Genomic DNA, 17227 nt, shown 5'->3' with positions numbered 1-17227 from the left:
AGTCATAAAGGAGTCACATTTTTCTGCAAAATTTTATCCAGTGTGAGTCCAAAGTCACCAAGAACCATGCCTGGAACTGGTGTTTTCTGCCATTTGAACAGAGACTACTTTATTAGGAAACAGAAGTTTTATCAGAACTTTCTTTTATAGATTTGAACTCAACCGTGCTCTACCCTCTCCAAAGGAAGCAGTATTTCAGATAGAATTTTCCTTTTTGAGAATTGTCTTTCTAATTTTAGAAAACTGAGCATTGTATAAATAACACAATCACTGTAAAGGTATAAAATGTAACTGTCTGCTACCATCTAGTGGAGCTACTAAGTTTTGCACAGAAACATTTTTCACTTTAACAGTCATTCTACTTCATTACTTTTCTCTGATTCTTGGTTACATCAATTTGTGGTTGTAAAAGTAAAACTTCTCGCTATTTGATCCAAAATTCTTAACATACAAGGAACAAATGTAAGGGACAATATATCAATAGAAAGAGAGGAAAAGTCTTCTGAAAGCACATCATTGCACTTTTTCCCATTTAAAATAAAATTAAAACTATTTTGATAATCATTCACAAACTGATCAGAGGGAAGGGTCAAGAATCATACTCCACCTAAGTTTATGCTCAGACTTGGTTCTCATGCAAATCGGTATTGTATCCTCAGTCCCAGCTTGCTCCTATTCTACATAACATGTAATTTTATTGCCAGACTTTTCCTTTAGGGTGCTTATGTCACGTAGAGCACATCAAATACGTCTGGTCATGATAATTACATTCTTCTTGAACATGGCAAAGAAGTCCTGGTGGAATACAAGAACTGAAAAACCAAATTATGAATGTGCCATATCATCACTGATGGGAGGACAAATGTGTAGCAAACACTATGTTCCACAGCACTGATCACGTTGCTTTCGCTATTCTGGAGTATAGAAGGGCTTTATCAGTGTCCCTTCCTATGCCCGCAGTAGTCACAGTCATACAGCTGAGCCTAAAGCACATATGATTCTCTGCCTGAGAACTTTCTCAGCTAAGGTTTCTTTCCTTTCCAAGTTTGCATTCTAAAAAAAGAACATTATATTAGAGGAGTGTATGTATTGTGAAATGAGCATTTAGTCATATTTCTGGCATCAGGATTTATTTTCCCAGTCCTCATGGCCCCCTTGAATCTGGCTACAGAATGCTGCATGGCATTTACTACATCACGGGAGTCAGGCAAAGGTTTGTACTGACCAGACAGACTCCCGGACGAGGATATTTTCACAAGGATTATTTACACTCCAACACTACAAGTATCTTCATTTGGATCCTCCTCCATGTCAAAGCTCCCATCCCCAGGAAACATACTGAAAAAGATTGCAAGAGATGTCCTCAGTGCCACCTTGACCAGAGCCCTATCCACTGTGGTGCTATGCAATGGACACCACCTCTGAATAGCTTTGAACTGAACTAACAATTTCCCAAGTAGCATAAAGTTTAAATATCCATTAAAATAACTGGGATGTTTAAAGTTATTAGTCAAGGACAACAGAAAGAAGAAAAGGAACCACAAGTAAGACACTATTGGAATGAGATGACCCTTCAGATTTATCTGTCCTGAGGACATGACAACAGCTGATAGAGAAGGAGCAGCTCTAATAATTCTCTAATCTACTCCAAATTTGGTTAGAATACTATTGTGTAAATAACCATTGCATGACCCATTGCCCCCCACCTCAAGATTGCCCAATAAGTGCCCTGGCCCTAAAGCATTCCCCTAAATAGAAGCTGGGGTGCTAAGCTGCCATGTGGCCCCAGATTCTTCCCAGGAAGCAACTTTTCCCCTGAATGATTCTCCCCTGTTCTGGGAAAACCATAAACTTCCTTGTATTGCTTAGGCATGTGCAACACGTGGCACCTTGCCTGCCCCACCAGTACATTTGCTCCCCAACCCTCACACCTCCACCCGCCATCAGGAAGAGAACGGGGTCTTCACCTGCAGCACAAGAAGGGTGCATGCAGTCCATCATCCTGTGTCAGTTATCCTGAGAGACTTGATGGCCACAAGAGACTGGCACACACTACAGATGCTGATCTTGCTGTGTCTCTTCTCCTTTCTGTGAGAAAAACATTGTTCCAACCAGTGCTTTGTGTGTTGAGTCTTCCTTCATGACTCAGAACCCACAGAAGATGCAGTAGGCCAATGTCTGTGGGCTCCTTCTTCTGGTGGTTATCAACATTCACACTTACTTTCATTTATATAATTAGAAGTTTTACCTGAGCAAATGTCTAGGGCCCCTGCAACAAACCTTAGCCCCTTCCCTTTCCCTCCCCTCCTACAGGCTGGACGTGGTGGTGAGCAATCCCTGACCATGTGAAGGAAGATGGCAGTGTCACAAGACAGCAGCCCAACAACCAACTCTAGAGTTCCCATCTAGAATTTCACATAAGAGAAAAATGAACAAGTGGAGATGTTAGAGCAGGGAGCTGGAAGCAAATGTGAGATATCGAGAGATGAAATATGGATGGAGATACCATCTTCACACTGGCAAGACTTGGCAAAGGAGGGACCAGAGACAAGGAGTATAAAGACAGATCCTTGGGGGCTTCCCTGGTGGCAGAATGGTTAAGAATCCACCTGCCAACGCAGGGAACACAGGTTTGATCCCTGGTCCGGGAATATCCCACATGCTGCACAGCAACTAAGCCTGTGCGCCACAACTAATGAGACTGCGCTCTAGAGCTCGCGAGCCACAACTACTGAAGCCTGCGCATCTAGAACCCATGCTCCACAACAAGAGGAGCCACTGCAATGAGAAGCCCGCTCACCACAATGAAGTGCAACCCCCGCTCGCCGCAACTAGTGAAAGCGCACGCACAGCAATGAAGACCCAACACAGCCATACATTAATTAATTAATTAATTGATTGATTATTTTTTAAAAAAAGACAGATCCTTGGAAGACACCAAATCTTAGAGGGTGGGAAGAGAAAGACAAGTCAGAAAATCAACAGTCAGAGAAATAAGATGAAAAACAGGGGAGCATAAAAATCATAGGGTAGGCTCAACAACAACCACCAATTAAAAATTGGACAAAGGAGGGCTTCCCTGGTGGCGCAGTGGTTGAGGGCCTGCGATGCAGGGGACGCAGGTTTGTGCCCTGGTCCGGGAAGATCCCACATGCCGCGGAGCGGCTGGGCCCATGAGCCATGACCGCTGAGCCTGCATGTCCAGAGCCTGTGCTTCACAGCGGGAGAGGCCACAGCAGTGAGAGGCCCGTGTACCACAAAAAAAATGGACAAAGGACTTGAATAAGCAATTCTCCAAAGAAGGTATACAAATGACTAATAAGCACATGAAAGATGCTTAACATCACTAATCATTAGGGAAACGCAAATGAAAAATACAATGAGATGCCACCACGTACCCATTAAGATGGCTACTCAAAAAAAAAATGACAGAAAATAACAAGTGTTGGCCAGGATGTGGAGACATTGGACCCCTAGTGAACTGTTGGTGGGAATGTAAAATGGGACAGTCACTTCAGAAAACAGTATGGCATTTCCTCAAAGAATTAAAAATAGAACTGGCATAAGATCCAGCAATTCCACTCCTGGGTATATATACCCAAAAGAATTGAAAGCAGAGTCTCAAAGAGATATCTGTAAATCCATGTTCGTAGCAATATTACTCACAGTAGCTACAATGTGAAAGCAACCCAAGTGGGTTGCAATGAGTAAGCAAAATGTGGTATATACATAAAATGGAATATTAGCCTTTAAAAGAAGGAAATTCTGACTTATGCTACAACATGAATGAACCTTGAGGACATTACGCTAAGTGACATAATCCAGTCACAAAAATACAAATATTGTCTGATTCCATTTATATGAGGTACTTAGAGTAGTCAAAATCATAGAAACAGAAAGTAGAATGGTGGTTTCCAGGGGCTTGGGGGAGGGGACTATGGGGAGATCTTGTTTAATGGGTAAAGAGTTTCAGTTTTATAAGATAAAAAGTGTTCTGAAGATGGATAGTGGCGTTGGCAGCACAACAATGTGAATGTACTTAACACCACCAAATACTACAGCTAAAAATGATTAGGAGGGTAAATTTTACATTACGTATTTTACCACATTAAAAAAAAATTGGACCCTGAATAGCCAAAACAATCTTGAGAAAGAAGAGGAGAGCTGGAGGAAAATCACTCTTCCTGACTTGAGACTATACTACAAAGCTAAAGTAATCAAAACAGTATGGTACTGGCACAAAAACAGACACATAAATAAATTGAACAGAATAGAGAGCCCAGAAATAAACCCACACACTTATGGTCAATTAATCTACAACAAAGGAGGAAAGAATATACAATGGGGAAAAGACAGTCTCTTCAGTAAGTGGTGCTGGGAAAACTGGGCAGCTACATGTAAAAGAATGAAATCAAAACATTCTCTAACACCATATACAAAAACAATCTCTAAATGGATTAAGGACCTAAACGTAAGACTTGAAACTGTAAAACTCCTGAAGAAAACACTCTTTGATATATTGTAAATCATAGCAATATATATCTTTGATCTGTCTCCCAAAATAAAAGAAATAAAAGTAAAAATAAACAAATGGGACCTAATTAAACTTAAAAGCTTTGGCACAGCAAAGGAAACCATCAACAAAACGAAAAGACAACTTACTGAATGGGAGAAAACATTTGCAAATGATATGACCAATAAGCGGTTAATGTCCAACATATATAAATAGCTCATACAACTCAACATCAAAAAATCAAACATTAAAAAGTGGGCAGAAGCCCTGAATAGACTTTTTTTTAAAGGAGACATAAAGATGGCAAATAGGCACATAAAGTTGCTCAAAATCACTAATCATAAGAGAAATGCAAATTAAAACCACAACGAGATACCACCTCACACTTGTCAGAATGTCTATCATCAAAAAGAAAACAGGGCTTCCCTGGTGGTGCAGTGGTTGAGAGTCCGCCTGCCGATGCAAGGGACACGGGTTTGTGTCCCGGTCCGGGAGGATCCCACATGCCACGGAGCGGCTGGGCCCGTGAGCCATGGCTGCGGAGCCTGCACGTCCGGAGGCTGTGCTCCGCAACAGGAGAGGCCACAACAGTGAGAGGCCCGCGTACCACAAAAAACAAAACAAAACAAAACAAAAAAAAACAAATGTTGACAAGGATATGGAGAAAAGGAAACCCTTGTACACTGTTGGTGGGAATGTAAATTGGTGCAGCCACTGTGAAAGAGAGTATGGAGGTTTCTCAAAAAACTGAAAATAGAACTACCACATAACCCAACAATTCCATTCCTGAGTGTATATCTGGAAAAAAAACAAAAACCCTAATTCAAAAAAATACGTGCACCGCAATGCTCATAGCAGCATTATTTACAATTGCCAAGATATGGAAGCAACCTAAGTGACCATCAACAGATAAAAGAATAAAGAAGATATGGTATATATATACAATGGAATACTACTCAGCCATAAAAACGAATGAAATTTTGCCATCTGCAGCAACATGGATGGACTTGGAGGGCATTATGCTAAGTGAAATAAGTCAGACAGAGAAAGACCAGTACTGTATGGTATCACTTATATTTGGAATCTAAAAAATACAACAAACTAGTGAATATAACAAAAAGGAGGCAGACTCACAGATATAGGGAACAAACTAGTGGTTACCAGTAGGGAGAGGGAAGGGGGGAGGAGCAACATAGAGGCAGGGGAATAAGAGGTACAAACTATTAGGTATAAAATAAGCTATAAGGATATATTGTACAACATGGGGAATATAGCCAATATTTTATAATTATAAATGGAGCCTAACTTGTAAAAATTATGAATCACTATGTTGTATTACAACTGAAACTTATATAATATTGTACATCACCTATACCAGTTCTGGCACTTCTGACTTTGGGAAGCAGAGATAACCCCCACACACACACACTCCACTAGGCAGCTGACACTCTGCACACATTTCCAGGCTCCTTGGCCTGATATGCTGGAGTCAGTGAGTCTTGGTTTTGGACCAGGTTCCAAGGTGTAGATGGATAACTATGCCTTGATGCACAGTCTATCCAGGTGACCATGGTCCTAACCTGGGCAGTGCAGGTACTGATGCTATGCGCTTGTTGATTTCACTGAGTTTTCATCCACAAATGACCCTTATCCCTGGGTATGCACAAGGGACACATAAAGGAGGTGTCTTTCACAATGTGTTGATAAAGTTTGTCTCCAGAGAGGCTGAGACTTGATCATCTAGTCATTGCCCTGCTAGGAGTCAGTCCATACTGTCAACCCAAGGGCCCCTGGCTAGGAGTCAATCAAATGTAACAAAGGGCATTTTGGGGGTTATTTTTCCAGAATAAAACGCACAGCCCGTATCTCCACCTATTGAGCAGAATGCCCTTTTCCATTCACAGATGTAGTTTTTACCAGGGTTGTAAGCTACTGCAGACAACTGCAAGACATCTGCCTTTAACTTAACTAAACCAGAGCCAGGCATCCTCATAAACTTGGTTGTAATAGAGCTGCCAGAGATGCTGGCAGAGCCCCTGCACATCAGACAGCCAAATCTAGATGGTAACACTACACAATTTCCTTTTCCTCTGAAACACCATTAATGCCTGGTTTATTTCTTCACTGGATACACCACTTCCACTTAAAAGTGGATGTTTCTTGGAGAATACCCACTCTGTTCATGTTTTCATTTGGGATATATCCCATGAAGGGAAGTCGTAACTACAACATCTGCTCTTGCTTTGTTATTCTCTTGACGTCCACTAACACGACTAATAAGCCTGAAAGTCTTTCAAATGGGGTAGATCAGGTGGTAGTTTCAGGCAAGAATCAAAACAAACCTCAAAAGGTGCCAATGCCTAGTGGATACATCATTTTGACACTGGTTCCAGTTTGCAAAAATGTCAGGCAGCGACAATTTCACTCCAAACGTGCTTCATGGGTGATTTACCCAAGTGGAAATGTGGTCTGAACAGCTTGTTGGAATGTTTCTAGGTCATGTTCTTGGTCAATGTGGATGCCTTTCAAGTAGTCTTATGTAATGGGATGAGCTGGATTCACGTGTTATATATAAGTGCATCCAAGCTGAACAAGCTTACCATATGCTTTGCAAAACGTGGTTTTCTAGAAGTTCTTAAGCCAATCACTTCTAGAAGTGTAGGTTCACAGAAAAACTAAGTGGAAAGTACAGAGAATTCCCATCTACCCCCGTGCCCCCATGCACAACCTCCGCCACTATCAACATTTTCCACCAGAGTGGTACCTGTGTTACAATCAACGAACCTACATTGACGTATCATTATCACTCAAAGACTGTATTTTACATCAGGACTCACTCTTGGTACTGTACATACTATGAGTGTCAACAAACGTATAATGACATTTGTATGCCATAATAGTATCAAACAAAATAGTGTCACTACCCCCAAAATCCCGTGTACTCTGCCTATTCATATCTTCCTCTCCACTAAATCCTGGCAACCGCTGATTCTTTTACTGTCTCCATAGTTTTGCCTTTTCCAGAATGTCATAGAGTTGGAATAATACAGTATGTGGCCTTTTCAGATTGGCTTCTTTCACCTAGTTATTACTAGGTGAAAGTAATATTCATGGCATGATAGCTCATTTCTGTTAAGCACCGAATAATAATCCATTGTCTGAATATACCACAGTTTTCCCATTCACCTACTGAAGGACATCTTGATTTCTTCCCAATTTGACAATTATGAAAAAAACTGCTATAAATACCATGTGCATGTCTTTGTGTGAACGTAAGTTTTCAACAGCTTTGGGTAAATACCAAGGAGCGCAACTGCTAGACTGTATGATGAGTATATTTAGTTTTGTAAGAAACTACCAACCTGTCCAAAGTGGCTGTACCATTTTACATTCCCACCATCAGTGAATGAGAGTTCCTATTGCTCCATATCCTCGTCAGCATTTGGTGTTGTTAGTGTTCCAGATTTTGGCCATTCTAATATATGTGCAGTATTATCTCACCGTTGTTTTAATTTGCAGCTCCCTAATGGTATGTGATACTGAACATCTTTTCAAATGCTCACTTGCTATCTGTAAATCTTCCCTGGTGAAGTATCTTTTCAGATCTTTTACCAAGTTTTTAATAGGGCTGTTCATTTTCTTATGATTGAGTTTTAAGAACTTTTGTATATTTTGGATAGTAGTCTTTTATCCAATGTGTCTTTCACAAATATTTTCTCCCATTCTGTGACTTATATCCTCATTCTCTTGACAATGTCTTTCACAGAGCAGGAGTTTCTAATTTTATTGAAGTCCAGCTTACCAATTATTTCTTTCAGGGATCATGCCTTCGGTGTTATACCTAAAAAGTCACCATCATACCCAAGGTCATTTAGGTTTTCTTCTGTTTTATTCTAGGAGTTTTACATTTAGGTCTGTGATCCATTTTGAGTTAATTTTTCTGAGGTATATAAGGTCTGTATCTAGATTTATTTTTTGCATGTGAATGTCCAGTTTTTCCAGCACCATTTATTGAAAAGACCATCTTTGCTCCATTATATCGCCTTTGCCCCTTTGTCAAAGAACAGTTCACTATATTTATGTGAGTCTAATTCTGAGTTCTCTTGTTACATTCCATTCATCTATCTGCCTATTCGTTGGCCAATACCACATTACTTTTATTATTGTATCTTGATAGTAAGTGTTGAAGTCAGGTTGTATCAGCCTTTTTTTTTTTTTTTTTTTGCAATACGCGGGCCTCTCACTGCTGCGGCCTCTCCCGTTGCGGAGCACAGGCTATGGACGCACAGGCCCAGCGGCCACGGCTCACGGGCCCAGCCACTCCGTGGCATGTAGGATCTTCCCGGACCGGGGCACGAACCCGTGTCCCCTGCATCAGCAAGTGGACTCTCAACCACTGCGCCACCAGGGAAGCCCTGTATCAGACTTTTGACATTGCTATAATCTTGCTATAAACTCTTATTAGTTCCAGGAGCTTTTTTGTCAATTATTTTGGATTTTCTTCATAGAAGAAAATCCAGTCAAGTGGGAAGAGAAGCTGGGGGTAGAGTTGTCCTGCAGAAGCATCAACTGTGTTTCCCAAGATTAACACAAGCTTGATTGGAGATACAGGAAGTAATGCCGGACTCATGCAAATGAAGTCAAGGATCTAAGGTTGAAAATGCCAGGCCAAAATATACAACAAGAGAGTTGACGGAAAGTGAACTGCACTTCCACCACATACAGAAAAAAGGTCTGTATTTTTCATGGTTGACATGAGAACCCCATGAAAGTGAGTGTACTGATTCCTTTTAAAAGAAAGCAGTGAGTAGGAGCACACAGAGAGGCAGATGACTCCAACAGGCAATCTGAGGTCGCTTTAAGAAACTCTAATGTGCCCATAAGTGCATTAGCTGAGGATTTCCTCCACATCACAGAGCCCTAAAGCCTCATTACAATGTGACATACCATGTGAGGATATGTTGTTCTCCATGTTCACTTCTCTTTCTGGGGATCCCATCAAGAGTACTTACCAGGGGGCTTTCCTGGTGGTGCAGTGGTTGGGAGTCCACCTGCCGATGCAGGGGACATGGGTTCATGCCCCGGTCCGGGAAGATCCCACATGCCACGGAGCGGCTGGGCCCATGAGCCGTGGCCGCTGGGCCTGCGCGTCCAGAGCCTGTGCTCCGCAACGGGAGAGGCCACAGCAGTGAGAGGCCCGCGTACCGCAAAAAAAAAAAAAAAAAAAAAGAAGAAATAGTGACCAAATTCGAATCTGACTATGCTCTAAAGTTTTATAACAACACAGAAGTCATAGTGAGGACTGCAGGAGAGCCATGCATGTTTGCACTATTTGATAACACAAGGTAGGAGATTAAGACACATTGTGTCTTAATTTTCTTCCCCAAAACATATACTTCTATTATTTTTAAGGGACCTTTGAAATCACAAAAGAAAAGACACTCTCTGAAAAAACTCCCTGGTTTAAAGACCCCTGCATGGAGGTTGGGATACAGGTAAGCAATGAAATGATGTACTTTTAAAATTATACTCATGAACCTCCAGAAAACTCACCTCCTGGAAGGGCCCATCCATAAACATGTCAGTCCTCATTCCAACATGAGAATTATCTCCACATGCAGTCCAAAGAAAATCTTAACCATGCAGATAGGAACTTATGAGGCACAGTGGTTAGCGCCCCCGTTTCCGTACAGCTGAAAGCTTTGGCAATCTTGGATGCCTTCAAGCCTTGACCACTGCATAAAGCTCCTGATTCATATCAGAGGCAGGATACTGAGTGCTACCCTAAACACCTCTGTTCTTCAAACCCAGCACAACTAGCAGGGCTCCCTCAACTGCCGGACAAAAAGGAAGTTGAGGTTTTGTATTTTTAAATTTGTCTTTTAAAATATGAAAAAAGTAGTCCCTTGAGAAAACCCACTTGTATAAAGTCCCCTGTTTGAAGGATGGGGTTAAGTTTGGACGAGAAATGATCCTCCACAAAAACAAGGAGGCTACTAACCCAGAGACCTAAAGGCAGTTATATATATGATGAGGTCTGCACGTACTCTGACAAGTCACAGAACAACAGGATAAAGGGACACTGGTTACATCCACATTGCTGGTTACACCCACAGACGGGTTCCTAGATTACTCCCAAATCATCACCATTTTATCACTTTCTCCTTTCCTTATTCTCTACTGTTCCCCACGTCTCTTGTGTTCTCATTCATTTTGCTGAGTGATATATACCCAAAAAAGCTGTGATTCTCTGACTGAAGACAGGACCCCAATCATTAAAAGAAACTTTCACAGGGTTATCTGGGAAAGAAGAAGACTAGTAGAATCCATTTCCACATACTCTTCTCCCATACATATGGTTTCCTACGTCAGATGGGCCCAAGAATGACTATGGAGCACATCCAGTGTCTCTTCCCTTCCTTTCACTGGCAACTTGTCCTATTTTGACCTTCAGGTTCTCACCTATATTCTTTTAAAAGGGCAGTGTAACCTTATCAGTCTCCAGATAAAGGGGATTAAAAGTCACATGGAGTAAATCTGTCAAAGGAAACTGAGTCGCTAATAGCTCATGCCATATGGGTAAAACAAGGAGATGGGGCTCCCTGAGGTACCACCACCAGCACTCACAAAAGTTCGGATCACGCTTTCTACTTTGGTGTTTGGAGACCTAATATCACAATCCAAGTGGCAGAAGGAGTACAAAGGCAGGGAATTCATATTTCCTAAATTGGTCACCAGGATTGAATTAATACCTGAAGCTGGAATCAAATCAATAGCCAACAAATAATCAAGTCTTTTCAGGGCCCTTTGCAGATACAAAAGAGGCTCCCAGAGAATACCAGGAGAATCTAAATACCCCCACATGACAGCTGGCGGATAAGTTTGGACGGGAGATAATCCCTATGAAATTCTCTTCGAGAGCGATGAGGAGGCATTTATTCCAGAATGAACTGAAATACTCACATATGTGGCAGAGTCTTCATGTACCCTGACCATAAAAGAATGAGGGGATGAAGCGATACTGGCTTTCTCCCACTTTTGAGGTAAGTAAACTGGATGAGGAAGTGCACTCAAGTGCCTACAATTAAGGGTGTAGTGGGTGAAGGTACTGTGGTTCTGACATGTCTCTGAAAGCCTGCCTTCATAGGATGATCTAAGTGACACATTCTCAAACATAAAAGTTTTGCTAGCGACTCCAAAGGCCAAAACAATAAACGCAAAGTACCTGATATTCCACAGCAAGGTTCTGAGGTATCTTACCAAAAATTAAACCAAAAATGGTTCAGCTGGCATTAGCCCACCGCACAGGCTTCTAGGATATAAAAAGTTGAGTTGGAAGGAGGAAAGGCATTTTGGAGGGAGTTGTCAGTTTAGCAGACATTTTCTTACCAATCCTGACTCTGGGCCTCCCTCCCCTTTGCCTAACCTTGCAATTAAACATTCTATTTAAATAGGAAGTACCAGCTGGGGAAATGCCACATTTAGAGCCCAAATTTATTTTCTAAATTGTGTGCTCCACTGGGTCCAAAATACTGGTTTTCTATCTATCTTACTCAGTCTAATCTCAGAGAATCTATGCAATCTGGAACGATATGGGGCCTGAAAAATCCAGTGAAATTCCCATGAAGCTGCCGACTACTGGGTTTGTTTTCCTCTGAAGGTGACACCATTGTCTGCTTGGATGTGATAGGGGAATAAAAATATAAAATACAGTCCTAATAAGAGTCCTTGCATGTTGCTCCATTTGTAACGCAGGCGGGGATGTCAGTGCCATTCTTTGCAAAAGCATCTATTACATCTGTGGCCAGAGGGACCCTGGAAAGGAGATTAGGGTGTCACATCTAGTTCTCCTGGCTATAAGATATGGAGATCTCTTTTGTACTTGTGTGTGGCTGTCACTTGGGGCACATTTAGCAGGCTACCTTGGTCTCATGTGCTGGAATTACTACGTCTTATTTTGGGGCCAGATTCTGAATTGAAGATGGACTACCATGCCCTGTGTGGTGGTCTATCCAGGTGACCATGATCCTAACTTTGGCAGTTCAGGTCTGATGAGCTTGATGATCTTACTGATTTTCATCTTGGAAGGGTCCTTATCCATGTACCTCCACGGAGAACACAAAAATAGGTGTGCATCTTGGGTAATGTGCAGATGATTTTTGTTTCCGGGGAGCTGAGATATGATGATCCAGTCGGCACACTGTCAGACACCAGACCAAACTGTAAACTCACAGATGACTGCCCATGAGTCATTCAAAACGTAAAAAGGTGCATTTGGGGGGATATTTTTCCAGGGCAAGCACCATAGCCCGCATCTCCACTTTTCTTTGGGGTTAGACAGCTTCCGCAGCCCACTACAACCCATCTGCCTTAAACTTAGCTGATGAGTCCATTAATTAGACGCAGCATCTTCAGGAGCCTAGGTGTATCAAAGACACCGGAGGCTGAGGTGCTGCCACAATATCTGCATCTGAGACAGCTACCTCTGGAGAGTGACCGGCTATCTTTTCCTGCACCTCCGAGACACCGTTAGAGCTCAGTTTGCTTCTTCCCTAAATATACCACTTTCACATAAAATGGACATTTCCTGTACAATGCCCATTTCGTTGATATTCTCATTTGGGACCAATGCCATGAAATGGGAGCCAGTGTGTAACAATCCTTGCTCTTGTTTTGTTACTCTCTAGATGTCCACTAGCACCCACTAACAAGCCAACAATAGTCTCTCAAATGGGGTACATCATGTGGCAGATTCAGGCAAGGACCATGAACAAACCCTTAAGAGTGCCATTGCCTAGGAGACCATATTTTTGCCACAATTTCCATTCTGCATAAATGTCAGCCACTGACAATTTCCCTAAAAATATGCTGCATAGATGACTGGCCCGAGGGGAAGGGTGGTCTGTACAGCCTGATGGGTAGTTTCTAATGCAGGATGTTGGTCAACTCCAGTGCTTGTCAGGTAATCATATGTATCGGGCTGAGCTGGATCCTCATGTAAACCATGACGTGCACCCAATACTGAATGAGGTTATCATATGCTCTTGCCCCCTTGTACAATCCCCCTTGTCTTCCTGGCTATCTCAAAATTCATTCTCTTTACTCCTTTCTTTCCCCTTTTCTGTTTCTGTCTAGTTTTCTCCAGGTATCCCCTGTTCTCACTCATTATGCTGAGTGATATCTCTAAATAATGCAGTGGGTCTTGGACTGAAGGAAGGACCCCAATCACTGAAGGAGACTAAGTAGAGCTGGGCGAGGAGAATCCTAGTCCCATTTCCACATATTCATCTTCCATATGTCTGGTTTCTGAAATTAGATCTGCCTATGAATGGCCATGGAGAACTTCCAGACTCTCTTCCCTCCCTTTTTGCAAGAGACTTGACCTATACTGATATACAGGGTCTCACCAGTATTTTTCCAAAAGGGCATTGTCAACTTAGCAGCCTCTAGGTGAGGTGGCTAAAAATACCATAGAGTAAATTTTTCCAAGAGGGACTTCCCTGGTGGCACAGGGAATGTGCCACCCCACGCACCCAATGCAGGGGGCCCAGGTTCGATCCCTGGTCAGGGAACTAGATCCCACATGCATGCCGCAGCTAAGAGTTTGCCTGCCACAACTAAGACCCAGCACAACCAAATAAATAAATTAACTAAAAAAATTTTTTTCCAAGAAGTTGGGGCCCAGATGGCCAACATCATAGGGAGCGCAACCTGGGTCAACATGGAGATAGGATCCCTGAGGTGCTACCACTTCACATGCTTCCAAGCATGAACTGTATTAAGATTTTGTATTTCTCATTTATTTCCACTTCAATACATAGAGAAGGTATTAAACTATCTCCCATATAAAGGTGAAGCAATTGAGGCACAGAGAGATTTAATGTCTCTCCCAAGGCCACCAGGACAATAAACAGAACCTAAATCACCTGGCCCCAAAAGCAAGAGGAAGAGAAGGTTTCACATCAGATGCAGGTGCCATCCCATGTCCTGAGCAGATAAAACTCCCCTTTCACAGTTATTCTGAGAATATAGCAATACACAGGCACTACCACTTTACCTAAAGTAAGTAAAGTACAAAAGGAAATGCACTCATTGTGCCTACAATTAATGGTGTAGCAAGTTAAGGAGGTGCAAGTCAGACATGTCCCCAAGTCTGTATTGAACAGGATGTAGAAAGCAACATGTCCTCTACTGTAAGAGATATGGCACAGACTCCAAAGGACAAAACATTAAATGCCCAATATAACCATATTCTAAAGTGAAGTGCTGGGCATCTTGCCAAAAAACTGATCAAAACTGGTTCTGCTGGCATTATCCCATGACCAAACGCAAAGATATAAAATAGTTTAGTTGGAAGAAATATGAAATTTTCAATGAGAGTTGTCGATGTGGTAGGCATATTTTGCACCATCATGACTCTGGGCCTCCTTACTCTGCTTCTAAAAGACATAATTGTATGTCTATCCCAGTCTCCCAATTCCTCCCACCTCCCCCTTCCCCCCTTGGTATCCATACATTTGTTTTCTACGTCTGTGTCTCTATTTCTGCTTTGCAAATAAGATCATCTATACCATTTTTCTAGATTCCACATATATGCATTAATATATGATATTTGTTTTTCTCTTTCTGACTTACTTCACTCTGTATGACACTCTCTAGGTCCATTCACATCTCTACAAATGACCCAGTTTCGTTCCTTTTTATGGCTGAGTAATATTCCATTGTATACATGTACCACATCTTCTTTATCCATTCACCTGTTGATGGACATTTAGGTTACGTCCATGGCCTGGCTATTGTAAATAGTGTTGCAATAAATATTGGGGTGCATGTGTCTTTTTGAATTATGGTTTTCTCGGTATATGCTCAGTAGTGGGATTGCTGGGTCATATGGTAGCTCTATTTTTAGTTTCTTAAGTAACCTCCATATTGTTCTCCATAGTGGCTGTATCAATTTACATTCCCACCAACAGTGCAAGAGGGTTCCCTTTTCTCCACACCCTCTCCAGCATTTGTTGTTTGTAGATTTTCTGATGATGCCCATTCTAACTGGTGTGAGGTGATAGCTCACTGTGGTTTTGATTTGCATTTCTCTAATAATTAGTGATGTCGAGCAGCTTTTCATGTGCTTCTTGGCCATCTGTATATCTTCTTTGGAGAAATGTCTATTTAGGTCTTCTGCCCATTTTTGGATTGGGTTGTTTGTTTTTTTGATATTGAGCTGCATGAGCAGTTTGTATATACTATTGATACTATGTATAAAATAGATAACTAATGAGAACATACTGTATAGCACAGGGAACTCTACTTAATGCACTGTGGTAACCTAAATGGGAAGGAAATCCAAAAAAGAGGGGATATATGTATATGTATAGCTGATTCATCTTGCTGTACAGTAGAAACTAACACAACATTGTAAAGCAACTATACTCTGATAAAGATTAATGAAAAAAAGAAAATCAGATAGGAAGGCTTTGAGGTGTTTTACCCTAGAATTACAAGTGCAGTGCTTATAGACAGAAAACCAGTAAACTAGAACAGAAAGTCAAGAGATAGTACATATGAAACTAAAAACAGAAAAAATCTGACATCTCAAACCATTCAGGGAAAGAGAAACTGCATAAAAATAATCTGCAAACATATCAGATACATAAATGTAAAAAAAAACTGAAATCACACAATTACTAGGATAAAACATGGATGATTTCCCCCAATAACCTGTTGAGAAACTCTCTTTCTAACTATGACTGAAAATCTAAGTGCAATAAAATAATCGATAATAAATAAATAAAAGACATAATTAAACATTCTTTGTAAAAGGGAGGCTCCCTCCTGGGGAACCGCCACATTTAGAACTCAAACTAGGTTTCTTAAGCAAGTGTTCCACTGAAAACTGAGCAGCAGTCATCCCTTTCTCTTTTTCAGTTTCTTCTATGAGAATCCAAGCCATCCTGCAGTGGTACCTGCTACCTGGCTATTCAACAGAGCATCACCGATCCAGCAAACATCTCAAGTAGCTCAAAATGCTGAGTATTTCTCCCTACAATCAGGCATCATTTCCTGATTGGATGCAGCCAACGAATCCCAAAATGAAGCAAAGTCTAAGTCTATTACAGAAATTCCCCAATCTGCCCTGAGAATGGGTTTGGCAATACGATACTCAGAAGAGGTATCTACTGCTGCCTATGACCAATGGTACACTTGAAAAGAGAGTAGAATACCAGCTCTAGCATTTTTGTCTCTGGGACCCAGAGATCCCCTCTACTCAACTGTACAGTTGGCACTCTGCACATTTCCATGATTCCATGGCCTCATGTGATGAAATCTCTAGGTCTTGTTTTGGGCCAGGTCCCAAACTGCAGATGAATTACCACTGCAGTTGGCACTGGTCCTAACCTGGGCAGGACATGTCTGATGAGCTTGTTGATTCCACTGAATTTCCCTCAAAGGGTCTTTATCCACGGGTGTTCATAAAACACATGAACAGACGGTGCATGTGCACCTTTAGTATTCTGCTGATAAGGTTCACTCCAACAAAGGCTAAAACTTGATCACCCAGTCTTTCAGCTGCCAGCCACCAGCCCACACTACCAAGACATAACTTCTACCAGGAGTCGGTAAAAATGTAGCACGATGCATTTGGGGGCTTATTCCCCAGGACAAGCACCACAGCCCAAACTCTACTAATTGAGCAGAATTCCCATTGCAGGTACA

The 17227-nt window shown here is 41.7% G+C and overlaps 1 long non-coding RNA gene across 1 annotated transcript in view; it reads right to left on the bottom strand.

Moving 5' to 3' along the window:
* Positions 1 to 17227, bottom strand: part of LOC113614862 (uncharacterized) — a 123897-nt gene that overhangs the window by 106076 nt on the left and 594 nt on the right. The window lies entirely within an intron of this gene.

This window comes from Aethalodelphis obliquidens, unplaced genomic scaffold, assembly GCF_003676395.1.
Source record: "Aethalodelphis obliquidens isolate GAN/ISIS:26980383/991018 unplaced genomic scaffold, ASM367639v1 scaffold107, whole genome shotgun sequence".
Lineage (NCBI taxonomy): Eukaryota > Metazoa > Chordata > Mammalia > Artiodactyla > Delphinidae > Aethalodelphis > Aethalodelphis obliquidens.
The sequence above is the reverse complement of the archived record's forward strand: the minus strand, read 5'-3'. Positions and strand labels throughout refer to the sequence as shown.